Below are 14,286 nucleotides of genomic sequence, written 5' to 3' on the forward strand. Positions count from 1 at the left end.
GTTAGTACAAAAAACTAAACTTGTTCATGTAGAAGTCATAAATGGTCATCCATTGTCTTTCAGAGATATAACTCATGAAATACTTCCTATAGATGTAGCAATAAATAGTCATAGTAGTTGCATAATCTTTAATATTATTAGATCTCCCTCTGTCAAGGACATGAATCTTGAAGAAAGAGAATCCTCAATATACTCTTCTATCATTGAAGAGAACTAGAAAGTCACTCAAAAAATAACGTAATATTAACTAGAATGGCTATTGTCAAAAACAACAAGACTAGAAAGTCTTGAAACAAGACTAAGATTAGAAAGATATTGACAAAAGTGAAGAAGGCTTCATTCTTGCTTCTATATATACTATCTAATTAAGAGCTACGTGGTGATGTCCTATTGGACCTCCAACATGTATTGACTTTGCTAGACACATGTCTTATCTTGCAGGTCAAGTTATCTATGTATGTGCCACATAGTTGCCTTGTTCATAAGCTATCAATACATAGTTAGCTTTTTAGCTAAGTTTCTAACTTACAAACATATCTAAAGTCAAAACCGCATCCATAAAGCTTCTAGAAAGCTTTTCTAGAAGACTTTATGAAATTATTTTATATTTATCTACTTCTACTTAATCATATAAGTAACTATTGAGGTAAATGTATATAACTGTGGCACCCTCTCATCCAATCATTTTAGGTTTATTATGATTAGAAAAGTATAATCCTTACATAGATTGGATTTTTTGTACTCTTGATTTCTCTAAAAGTATAATTAAGAGTAAAATTAATCCAATACAAAGTCATAAATCTAACACAATAAAACTTGTGTTTATAGGTACTAGAACTTTCTTTCATGCTACAAAAGAAGGATCACCTTGTGTTATTTATACCACACTTATTTCTAATGATGTAAAGACTTCAAGTGGCATTCCAAGCCAATATCAAGAGTTTCAAGTTATATTTAAAAAAAAGAATGTGGATACTCTTCTAAAAACATCGTTCTTATGACAGCTCAATTGATCTTCAAAAAAGAACACAAGCACCATTTGGACCAATCTATAATTATCACAAAATGAATTGGTTGAACTCAAGGAATATATTGAAGTAAATTAGGCCAAGAATTTTATACACCATTTCAAATCACCAATAGGAGCTCGAATCTTATTTGTGAAGAAGAAAGATGGATCATTGCGGATGTGTGTTGATTATCAATGACTCAACAAGATCACCATCAAGAATAGGTACCCTCTATCTTTGATATCCAAACTTCTCGATCAATTGAATCAAGCTAAGTTCTATACAAAAATATATCTACATAGAGCATACAATGTAGTACGTATTAAAGAAAGTAATTAATGGAAGACCACGTTTTGAACTAGGTATGGATATTTTGAATACAACCTCATGCCTTTTAGACTTACAAATGCACCGGTAACTTTTCAACATCTTATGAATGATATTTTTTGAGAGATTTTGGACGATTTTATTGTTTATTATCTAGATGACATCTTGATCTATTCTAAGAACATAGATGAACATGAACTTCATGTTTGTCATGTGTTACAAAAATTAAGAGATGTGGAAATCTACACAAAGAAAGAAAAGTATGTATTCTACACTACTCAAGTTAACTTCTTAATTTACATCATTTCCAATAATGGACTTATGATGGATCCTAAAAAAATTCAAACTATTATGGATTCAAAGTTTCTAAAAACAGTAAGAGATGTCCAATGCTTTTTGAGCTTTGCCAACTATTATCAAATCTTCATCAAAGACTTTTCTCGAGTTGTAGCCTCACTTATATATTTGACTTGTAAAGAAAAACTTGAGAGGAACAGAGAAACTAAAGCATCTTTTAAAGCTTTGAAGTCAGCTTTTATTTCTACACTAATATTAAATCACATCAATTTTTCTAAGGCATTTTTATGGAAACAAATACATTAGACTTGCTTTACATGCTATATTATCACAAATAGAAATATATGATAAACTTCACTTAGTACTTTTTATTTCAAAAAAATTTCAATCACCAAGATTAATAATGAAATCCACAATAAAGAGCTTTTTACAATTGTGGATTTATTTCAAGAATGGCATCATCATCTAGAAGGCACTTTCAATCTAATCTCTAAATATACAAACCACAAGAATCTCGAGTATTTCATGTCAGCATGTAATTTGAACTGTTATCAAGCCCATTGGAGCATGTCTTTATCAAGATTTGATTTTAAGATCACATATCGATCCAAAAAACAATAAGGTTTGTCAGATGCTCTTTTTAGATGTTCTTATCTTACACCAAAAGAAGAAAATGCATCTTTTCATCAACAAAGAATGATTTTCTTGAAACAAGAGTATTTTTATTTTTGAGTAATGAAATCAACATTGACTGTTGATTCCACCTTTGTAAAACAAATCCAATCTAATATGTCTTCTAATCTTCTTATTTATAATATCAAAAATCATTCTTTTAAGTCCCAAGATACTTCTAAGTTTGAGTTCAAAAACAACCTATTCTATTTTGAAGGTCGATTATATGTTCCAAAAGAAGAAGCACAATTACATGTTCTTCAAGCACATCACGACTTTCTAATAGCAGGATATTTTAAATACAACAAGTCTTTGGACCTTATATTTAGAGATTTTTGATAGCCACAAATGTGAAAGGATATGAAAGACTTTTTTCAATCATGTGACATTTGTTTAAGATCAAAAACTCCCTGTCATCGACGTTATGGGCTTCTTCAACCATTATCTATTCCAAAACAACCATGGTCTTCTGTTTCTATGGATTTCATCATGGATCTTCTAATCTTAGGTTCTTATGATTCTATATTTGTGATAGAAGATTGTTTTACCAAGATGGTATATTTTATATCATGTACAAAATCTATCACAAGTGAAGAAATAACTAAACTCTTTCTTAACAACATCTATTACTATCATGGATTATCCAAGGATATCATATCAAATAGGAGAACTCAGTTTGTATCAAGATTTTGGCAGACTCTTTTTAAGATTCTAAAAGTAGATATAAAATTGTCTCTGATATTCCATCCTTACATTGATGGACAAATGGAGCATATTAATCAAGTTTTGGAGCAGTATTTAAGATGTATCATTAACTGCCAACAAGATGATTCGACAACTCTTTTGCCATTGGTAGAGTTTGCTTATAATAACATAGTACATTCTTCTAGAAACCTTTCTTTGCCAATTATGGTTATCATCTACAATTTGATACTTTTGACTTTTCAAAAGCTAATAATCTTATGGTGGAAGATTTGCCAAATCATTTATTAGAGCTACATGCAACAATGAAGGCATAATTAAAAGAAGCTTAAGAACAACAAAAGATCAATGCAGATGTTTATTAAAAAGAACAATCACTATTCCATGTGCATGACAAGATATAGTTACTTCATTATAATATTAAGACTAATCATCCTTATGACAAGTTGGACTATCATAGGCTTGGACTATTTCATATTTCTGCACAAATCAATCTAATTGCATATCGTTTATACCTACCACAGTCAATGAAAATCCATCCAGTATTCTATATGTCTCTTCTTGAACTATATAAGACAGTGGACATATCAAGAAGAAGATAAGTGCCACTTTCTCTTGTAAAAGTGGATAATAATGAAGAATTTGAAGTGGAAGAAGTCTTAGACTTAAGGTGATACCAATATAAGTTGAAATATCTTGTCGATTGGTACAAATACAATATTAGTGAACGCACAAAGAAGCCAGCAAAGAAGGTAGAGGCTTTTCATCAATGACATCCATCAAAATCAAGATGAAAACCTTCTCTATAAAAAAAATATAAGATCTACGCAAGATAACATTTTACTTTCAATCCTTGTTTGCAGCTTCTTTATATTTGTGATACTAAAGAACTAGAGAATCAATAAATAGTGGATTTGACTAAAGAGCCTTCATTTGCTGATCTACTAGATGAGACATTGCAATTGTCACAACCTTCAAGATGACGCAATTGAAATGAAGATCCTCAAGAACGACATGTTCTTTCTTGAATAAATAGTCAGATACTATGTATTTGGTATCACAACCTTGGAAGGGACTCCCGATGTTTGGCAATTTTATTAGAAGTAAAGACAACTCCTAACGGTGTTCCAAATATTTTTTTTGAAGGAAGTTATGAAGGCCTCAAAAACTATCAAATAACAAAGTTATCTTCCTACCCTAGTATGGGATACTATCAATGGCTGAGAGGGCCTATCAACTATATTTGAAGAGAACAAAAATTGAAGTATGTAACAAATATAATTAGCTGCATCTTAGATTTCCTCAATATATAAAGACCGCTCCTCATAGAACTCGTCTTTTGAAGGGAAGGTAATATTACAAACATACACATATAAAATCAATAATTATTTATATGATTTTGATAATATTAGATAAAAGTAGGTCAATTCAATACTATCTTCTATAGAAGCTTCTTAAAAGCTTCATATATATTGCTTTTACTTTATAGGTATCTTTAATTGATATTTTAGCTTAAAAACGTGGTCAACAAGTTGACCATGTACCACACATGTTGATAGCTTGAAGAACAAGCTAACTATATCGCCCACACATAGAAAACTTGCCTTGTAAGCTAAGGCATGTGTCCTACAAAGTCAACACATATTAGAGGTCTTAGAGAACATCACCATATAGTTCTAAGTTAGATAGTATATATGGAGGCAAGAGTGAAGCCCTCTTTACTCTTGTCAATTCTTTTCTTGCTTCTAGTCTAGTTTCAAGAGTTTCAAATTTTCTTGTCTTTTAGCAATAAGCCATTCCAGTTTTTTTTTTTTAATATATGTACTTTCTTATTTCTGTTTGTCACTTTTTTTTTGACATCAATTTCATTGGTTTATATATCATCTTTTTGATTATGTCCTTGACAATCCATCATTAATAAGTCATTAGAAATAATGTATTGTCAAGGATAAGAACTCGATGAAAAAATAATTCAGACAAATGAGCCTTCACTCAAAGAGAGGTAACAAAATATATATAAACAAGGATATATATTGAAAGAGAAACTAGAATAGCTATTGCCAAAAGACAAGAAAACTAGAAATCCTTGAAACTAGATTAGAAGCAAGAAAGGAGTTGACAAGAGTGAAGAAGCCTTCACTCTTGTCTCTATATATACTATCTAATAAGAGGCTACGTGGCGACGTTCTATAGGACCTCCAATATGTGTTGACTTTGTAGGACACATGCCTTGACTTACAAAGCAAGTTCTTCTATGTGTAGGCCACATAGTTAGCTTGATCTTCAAGCTAACAACATGTGTGGCACATGGTCAACTTGTTGACCACGTTTCTAATCCAAAAAGTCAATTAAAGACACCTATGAAGTCAAAGCAGCATCTATGAAGCTTCTAGGAAGCTGCTATATTAAATACTATAGAATTTACTTACTTTTATCTACTTTTATTTACTTCTACCTATTTGTATATGTAATTACTAGCTTACATGATTATGTCCGTGACATTATCCTCCTTTCTAGGGACGAGTTCTACGAGGGGCGGTCATCATATGTCGAGAAAATCTATGATGCGACGAATTCTATTCGCCACATACTCTGATCTTTGTTCTCTTTGAAGATAATTGATAGGGCCTCTCAACCATCGGTAGTGTCTCATACCAAGGTGGAAAGAGTACCCAGTTATTTGATCATTGTTGAGGCCTTCGTAACTTCCTTCGAATAAAATATTTGGAACACCATCAGGAGTTGTTCCTACCTCTAGCATAATCACCAAACATTGGGAGTTCCTTCCCAAATCGTAATACCAAACGCGTTGTATCTCACCATCTATTCGAGGAAGAACATGTCGTTCTTGAAGATCTTCATCTCGATTGCGTCATCTTGAAGGTTGTGATAATCGTAATGTCTCATCCGGCAGGTCAGAAAATAAAGGCTCTTGAGTTGAATCCACTGGTTGTTGGTTCTCCATCTCCTGAGCGTCACTACTACAAAGAAGCTACGAACAAGAATTGAAAGTAGAATGTTATCTTGCCTACATATTGTTTCTTTTATAAAGAAGATTTTCATCTTGATTTTGATGGATGTCATGGATGAAAAGCCTCCACCGCCTTTGCTGCATTTGCAAGATTCTTTATTAGCTCCCATGTGCGTTCACTAATACCATATCCGCGCCAATGGACAAGATATTCTAATTTATTTCGACGCCGCCTTGAATCTAAGACTTCTTCTACTTCAAATTCTTCATTATTGTCCACTTCTATAGGAGGAGGTGGAGCTTGTCATCTTCTTAGTATGTCCACTATCTTGTATGGTTCAAGAAGAGACATGTGGAATACTAGATGGATTTTCATTGACTCCGATAGATGTAAACGATATGCAACTGGATTGATTTGTGCAGAAATAGAAAATGGTCCCAGCCTTCGATAGTCCAACTTGTCACAAGGACAAGTGGCCTTGATATTACGACAAAGTAGCCATACCTTATCACCCAAGACGAATGATGGTTGTTCCTTTCGATAGACATCCGTATTGATCTTTTGTTGTTCTTGAGCCTCTTTTAACTGCGCCTTCATCGTTGCATGTAGCTCTGATAAATGAATTGCCAAATCTTTCGAAGCAAGATTATCAACTTTTGAAAAGTCAAAAGTATCAAGTCGTGGATGATAACCATAATTAGCAAAGAAAGGTGTTTGTTTTGTAGAAGAATGTAACGTGTTATTGTAAGCAAACTCTACCAATGGCAAAAGAATTGTCCAATCATCTTGTTGGTAATTAATGGTACATCTTAAATATTGCTCCAAAACTTGATTAACACGCTCCGTTTGTCCATCAGTTTGAAGATGGAATGCCGAAGATAGTTTTATATCCACTTTAAGAATCTTGAAAAGAGTCCGCAAAATCTTGATACAAATTGAGTTCCCCTATCTGATATAATATCTTTAAGTAATCCATGATAGCGATAGATATTGTCAAGAAAGAGCTTAGCTGTTTCTTCACTTGTGATAGATTTTATACATGGTACAAAATGTGCCATCTTGGTAAAACGATCTACTATCACGAATATAGAATCATAAGAACCTGAGATTGGAAGATCCGTGATGAAGTCCATAGAAACAAAAGACCATGGTTGTTCTGGAATGGGTAATGGCTGAAGAAGTCCAAAACGTCAATGACAAGGAGTTTTCGATCTTGAGCAAACATCACATGATTGTACAAATTCTTTAACTGCCTTCTTCATTTGACGCCACCAAAAATCCCTAGATATCAGCTCTAAAGTCTTATTATATCCAAAATATCCTGCTGCTGCGAAGTCGTGACGAGCTTGAAGAACACGTAAATGTGCTTCTCCTTCTGGAACATATTAGCATCCTTGGAAATAGAGTAAGTTGTTCTTGAATTCAAATTTAGAGGGATCATGAGATTTAGAAGAATTATTCTTGATATCATGAACAAGAGGGTCTGAAGACATACTTAACTGGACTTGCATAAAAAAAGTTAAATCAACAGTCAATGTTGATTTTATTGCTCAAAGATGAAATTACTCTGGCTTCAAGAGAACCGTTCTTTGTTGCTCAAAAGCTGCATCTCCTTCTATTGGTGCAAGATAAGAACGTCTAGACAAGGCATCAGACAAACCTTGTTATTTTCTTGGCCGATAAGTGATGATGAACTCGAATCTTAATACAGACATGCTCCAACGAGCTGGGCGATGATTTAATATGCATGCTGACATAAAATATTTGAGGTTCTTGTGATCCATATACACGATGACTGGACTGGAAGCGCCTTCTAGATAATGACGCCATTCTTAAAAAGAATCCACAATTGCAAGAAGTTCTTTGTCGTGGATCTCATAATTGATTTCTGCTGCTGAGAATTTTCTTGAATGAAAGGCTACTGGATGAAGTTTATCATCTGTTCCCATTTGTGATAACACCGCACCCAGAGTAAAGTCCGATGCATCTGTTTCCATAAAGAATGCTTTGAAAAAATCAACACGATACAAGATTGGTGCAGAAACAAATGCTGTCTTCAAAGATTCAAAAGCAACTTCCGCTTCTTGATTCCATTGGAGTTTGTCTTTACAAGTCAAACGTGTAAGTAGAGCTGCAACTCGAGAGAAGTCTTTGATGAAGATCCGATTGTAGTTGGCAAATCCCAAAAAACATTGGACATCTCTTACCTTTTTTGGGATATTCCAGTCTATAATAGTTTGAACTTTCTTAGGATCCATCATAAGTCCATCATTTGAAATGATGTAACCTAAGAAATCGACTTGAGTAGTGAGGAACACACACTTTTCTATCTTGGCATAGAGTCCTACATCTCTTAATTTTTGTAACACATGATGAACATGAAGTTCATATTCTTCTGGATTCTTAGAATAGATCAAGATGTCGTCTAGATAACAGACCACAAAATCATCCAAAAATTCTCGAAAAACATCATTCATTAGATGTTGAAAAGTTGCTGGTGCATTTGTAAGTCCAAAAGGCATGACGTTGTATTCAAAATGTCCATACTTAGTTCGAAATACAGTCTTCCATTCATCTCTTTCTTTGATGCGTACTAGATTGTATGCTCCCCGAAGATCTATTTTTGTATAGATCTTAGCTTGATTCAGCTGATCAAGAAGTCCAGATATTAAAGGTAGTGGATACTTGTTCTTCATGGTAATCTTGTTGAGTCCTCGATAATCAACACACATCGGCAATGATCCATCTTTTTTCTTCACAAATAGAATTAGAGCTCCTGCCGGAGATTTAGAATGGCACATGAAATTCTTGGCTAGATTTTCTTCAATATACTCCTTGAGTTCAGCCAACTCATTTTGTGATAAACTGTAGATTGGTCCGAATGGCAGTTGTGCTCCTTGAAGGTCAATTGAGCAATCATAGAGACGATGTTTCGGGAGTGTATCTGCATTCTTTTTTTCAAATACATCTTGAAATTCTTGATATTGGCTTGGAATGCCACTTGAAGTCTTTTCACCAGTAGAAATGGGTGTGGCATAAATAATATATGGTGATTCTTTCATAGCAGCATGCAAGAAAGCTTTTGCACCTATAAATACGGATTTAATTGAACTGGATTTATGACTCTCTACTTGATTAACTACACTGTTAGTTATACTTTTAGAGAAAGTAAGAGTTTGGAAAATCCAATCTATTTGAGGGTTGTATTTTTCTAACCACGATAAACCTAAAATGAGTGGATTAGAAGGAGATCTAATGATATTAAATACTACAAAACTATTATGACCATTGATTATTACTTCTATAGGAAGGGTTTCATGAGTAATATCTCCAGAAGACAATGGACGATCATCTATGACTTCTACATGAACAGGTTTAGTTTTCTTTACTAAAGATATATTATGTCTTTTAGTAAATTCTTTATCTAAAAAACACGCTGAGGCTCCCAAATCTAACAAGGCAGAGACTTTTCAAAAAGGCAATTGTCACACTTCACAGCAAAGTTAATTGCTTGACTCAATGTTTGAGGACCAGGTAAGTTGAGCATTAATTTTTTTACCTCATATTGTAATCCGTAGAGAAATTCGCTAATAAGTGCAGCATCATCCCACTTGATATCAGTTGCAAGTTGTCGAAATTGTGAAGCATATAACGTTATTGATTGATTGCTTTGTCATAAAATACGGATCTTATTGGTTGCAACACGAATTGCATCATGTTTTCTATACATGGATCGAAACTCCGCCAAAAAAGTCTCTAGATTATCCAATATTGGATCTCGTCATTCAAGAAAAGATGAAAACCACGATAGTGCTGAACTTAAAAGAAGCGTACTAATGAATCTAACTTGCTATCCTGGAGTTGGATAACTTTGGAGTTGAAGTTCAGTCACAAGTTGCACTTGATTCATAATTCCTCGAAACTTGGATCTGGTACCATCAAACTTCTCGGGTAGGACAATTCTTGATTCTCTAACATGTGAAGGGCATTCTATCATAGGAGAAAGGACATAGTTTGGTGCAGATGTTGAAGCAGCTCCAACCATTTCTATATCTTCACTTTCTGCCAATCTTGTTGCTCCTTGTCGTGGTAAATTGAGTTGATGCATCGCAAGCATTAACTCCCTCAATTGCTCTTGCATTTGTGCCATTGCATTCTTCATTTCAACAAGTTCTGCTATGATAACACTTAGAAGAGAGAAGATGTCTAATATCGCTCAAGACAAATAGAAGAGAGGACTTGAAAATAAAGAAAATACTAAGGACAATATCACTTTAGAAGAGGGTAATCCGCAACTTCTAATATGCTTATATCTTATCAAGAAAAAGGGGTAATCCACTCTTAATCAAGATTAGACAAAGCTCTAATATTGTAGGTGTACTCTTATCAATCTGTCTAGGACAAGAACTCGATGAAAAAATAATTCAGACAAATGAGCCTTCACTCAAAGAGAGGTAACAAAATATATATAAACAAGGATATATATTGAAAGAGAAACTGGAATAGTTATTGCCAAAAGACAAGAAAACTAGAGACCCTTGAAACTAGACTAGAAGTAAGAAAGGAGTTGACAAGAGTGAAGAAGCCTTCACTCTTGTCTCTATATATACTATCTAATAAGAGGCTACGTGGCGACGTTCTATAGGACCTCCAATATGTGTTGACTTTGTAGGACACATGCCTTGACTTACAAAGCAAGTTCTTCTACGTGTAGGCCACATAGTTAGCTTGATCTTCAAGCTAACAACATGTGTGTCACATGACCAACTTGTTAACCACGTTTCTAATCCAAAAAGTCAATTAAAGATACCTATGAAGTCAAAGCAGCGTCTATGAAGCTTCTAAGAAGCTGCTATATTAAATACTATAGAATTTACTTACTTTTACTTATTTTTACTTACTTCTACCTATTTGTATATGTAATTACTAGCTTACATGATTATGTCTATGACATGTATCCTAGGAAGTTAACTTGAGTACTATAAAATACATATTTTTTTAATTTGGCATATAATCTTACAACTCTAAATTTTTGTAACACATGATGAACAAGAACTTCATATTCTTTTATATTCTTAAAATAGATTAAGATGTCATCTATATAACAGATGATAAAATCATCAAAAAATTCACAAAAAATATTATTTATTAGATGTTAAAAGCAAGTGGAGCATTTGTGAATCCAAAAGGCATGACGTTATATTCAAAATGCCCATACTTGATTCAAAACATAGTTTTCTATATATATCTTTTTTTTAATGCATATAAAATTATATGCTCTTCGTAGATCTATTTTTTTATAGATCTTTGCTTGATTCAATTGATCAAGAAGTCCTAAAATCTAAAATAGAAGATACCTATTTTTTATGGTAATCTTGTTGAGTCCTCAATAGTCCACACTCATTTATAGAGATCCATCTTTTTTCTTCACAAATAAGATAGGAGCCCCAATTAAAGATTTAAAATAATGTATGAAATTTTTAGCTAAGTCCTTTTTTTGCGGCATGCATTAAAGCTCTTGCACCTACCAGTAAAGATTTGGATATACTAGACTTATGTATTTTTACTTAACTAATGGAATTTTGAGTTAAATTATCATAAAAATTAAGGTTACAAGAAATCCAATCTATATGAAGATTATACTTTTTTAACTAAAATAATCCTAAAATAACTTGATTGAATGGAGATCTTATTATATTAAATATTACTATGCTATTATAGGCTTTAATTGCTACATCTAAAGAAACAGTCTCATTTATAATATATCCAAAAGATAGTGAACGACCATCTATGATTTTTACATATATATGTTTAGTTTTTTTGATGAATAATATTTCTTATTTTTTGACAAAATCTTTATCTATAAAAGAGGTTGAAGTTATTGAATCTAATAAAGCTAAGACTTTGTGATTTTTTGGTCCTAAATAAACTTCTATTGTAAAACAAGATGAGAGATTTGAGGAGAGAATAGGACCTTCACCATGAGTAACATAAGATTCGAGCCGCATGGTCTTTATTATAGTTAGAGAAACTAGTTTTCTGATACATTGTCTTCTTTGGCAACCATGCTTCTTATTTTGTGGTTGCGTTGTTTCTTTGGAAAATGTTGAGTAGTGTCTTAAGCTTCTCTACAATATAAGCATAAGTCCTCTTAATGTTGTCAAGTCTTTTCTTATTCTATGAGGGATTTAAAACATATTGTATCAATTTGCATTGGTTCTGGCATTGATGAATAAGTGATTGAAAATTTAGAAGTTTTCGTCATTATTTGATTTGTTCCTCTCCAGCCAAGTCTTTATTCTTGACATCTTTCAAATAATTGATTGTCACATCCAATTGCTTAAGCAATAAATTGTTCCAAAGATTTTGACTTTGGTATTGTTAATGACAAATCTTTGACATTATCCTTCAATCTCTATCAAAATTGATTGATAAAGGCTTTACTATTCTAATCCATGTCGCAAGAAAGGTTTTAGAATTCAGCAGCATATATAGTGGCTGACTATGATCCTTGCTGTAAAGATAAGAGTTTGGTCTCCACTATTCTTTTTCAATTACTTTTTTTAAATGTAGCCATAAACACTTCTAGGAATGAATTTAAATCATAAATGATTCACAAATCCTTTTCCATTAAACATGCAAACCAAAAGAAAACACTTCTTGATAAAAGTACACCTTTGAATTTGACTTGAGTAAATCCATTGAGATATTGGAAGAGATACAACCTTAGATAGAACTTGACTTGTTGCAGAAATCCTCAAAATTTTGATCTTATTCCATCAAAATTCTCAAGCATGCTCATTCTTGTCCCCGTCATACTTGTAGAAGTAAAACTCCTTAGATTTAGTTGTGAGGTCGATCTATTTGCTTCCTTCAACTACACAACTTGTTGCTCTAGACTTTGAACTTCTTCCATAGGTGTAGACATAGTACCTCTATGATTCATGTTGGAAATACATGAGATTTTTATTCTTAGAATGTTGACAAGCTCATGAAGATTTGTAATAGTTGCAAATCTATTCTTCTGAGAGTAGCATCTATAATCTTTTCTTCTATAGACAATTCAAACAAATTTAAAAAGTTAAATTAGAGGAAGATAATCCATAATGTCTAATATCAAATAAAAATTTCTACAAAGAGTGATAATCCACTCTCTTTTATGAAAAGATCAGTGTTAAAAAACAAGATTGTTTGTTTAAAAGTAGGTAGTTTGTAACCTTTAAAATACAACAATAGAAGTGGAGTAATCCACTCACTTCTAAAATAAGACAAAAACAGTAAGTAAGCACTCTTATCAAATTGTCGAGGACATGAATCTCAAAGAAAGAAAATCCTCAATAAATTCTTGTGTCATTGAAAAGAAGTAGAAAGTCACTCAAAGATGATATAATATTGAACTAGAATGGCTATTATCAAAAACAAGAAGACTAGAATATCTTGAAATAAGACTAAGGACTAAAAAGGTCTTGACAAGAATAAAGAAAGCTTCACTCTTACATCCATATATATTCTTAACTAAAAGCTATGTAGCGATGTCCTATAGGACTTCCAAAACGTTGACTTTGCAAGATACATAACTTGCAAGGCAAGTTTTCTATATGTATGCCACATAGTTAGCTTGTTCTACAAGCTACTAATACGTGGTTAAGTTGTTGACCAAGTTTCTAGCCTACTAATCAACTACAAACACATGTAAAGTCAAAACAGCATCTATAAAGCTTTTAGAAAGTTTCTCTAGAAGTATTATGAAATTAATCTATTTTTATATATTTTTACTTACTTCTACTTAATTATATAGGTATTTATTAGAATACATATGTATATTTGTGACAATTTCTTGCCATCAACTTTTTATGAGAAAATTCAATATATATATATATATATATATATATATAATTTAAGTAAAAATAAATACATTTCTTAGAAATTATAAGAATTTGTATTGAAATATTTATAAAATCAATAAAACTTGGTCATTGTACCAAACAAAGCAACAACAAATAATGTGATGTAGATATAATTAAGCTTTTTATATACATATATTAAATTTTAAAAAAACTATATATTTATTAATATATCTTTTAATTTATATAAGATCTTATATCACTTTTTTATATAATTTATTCAACATGTGATACAACTTTATGTTTTATATGAACAAGTAATGACAAAATAAGTTATTAATTTCAAGGAATAAAAAAATAAAAAAATATTAAATTGATCTAAAGCTCCTTCCAGCTATTGTGAATAATCTCAAAAGAATTGATTCTCTAACCAACAAGCCAACAAGGTTTGAATACTTAGTA

The sequence above is a fragment of the Physcomitrium patens genome, chromosome 3 (assembly GCF_059467195.1).
Source record: "Physcomitrium patens ecotype Gransden chromosome 3, ASM5946719v1, whole genome shotgun sequence".
In the NCBI taxonomy this organism is placed as follows: domain Eukaryota; kingdom Viridiplantae; phylum Streptophyta; class Bryopsida; order Funariales; family Funariaceae; genus Physcomitrium; species Physcomitrium patens.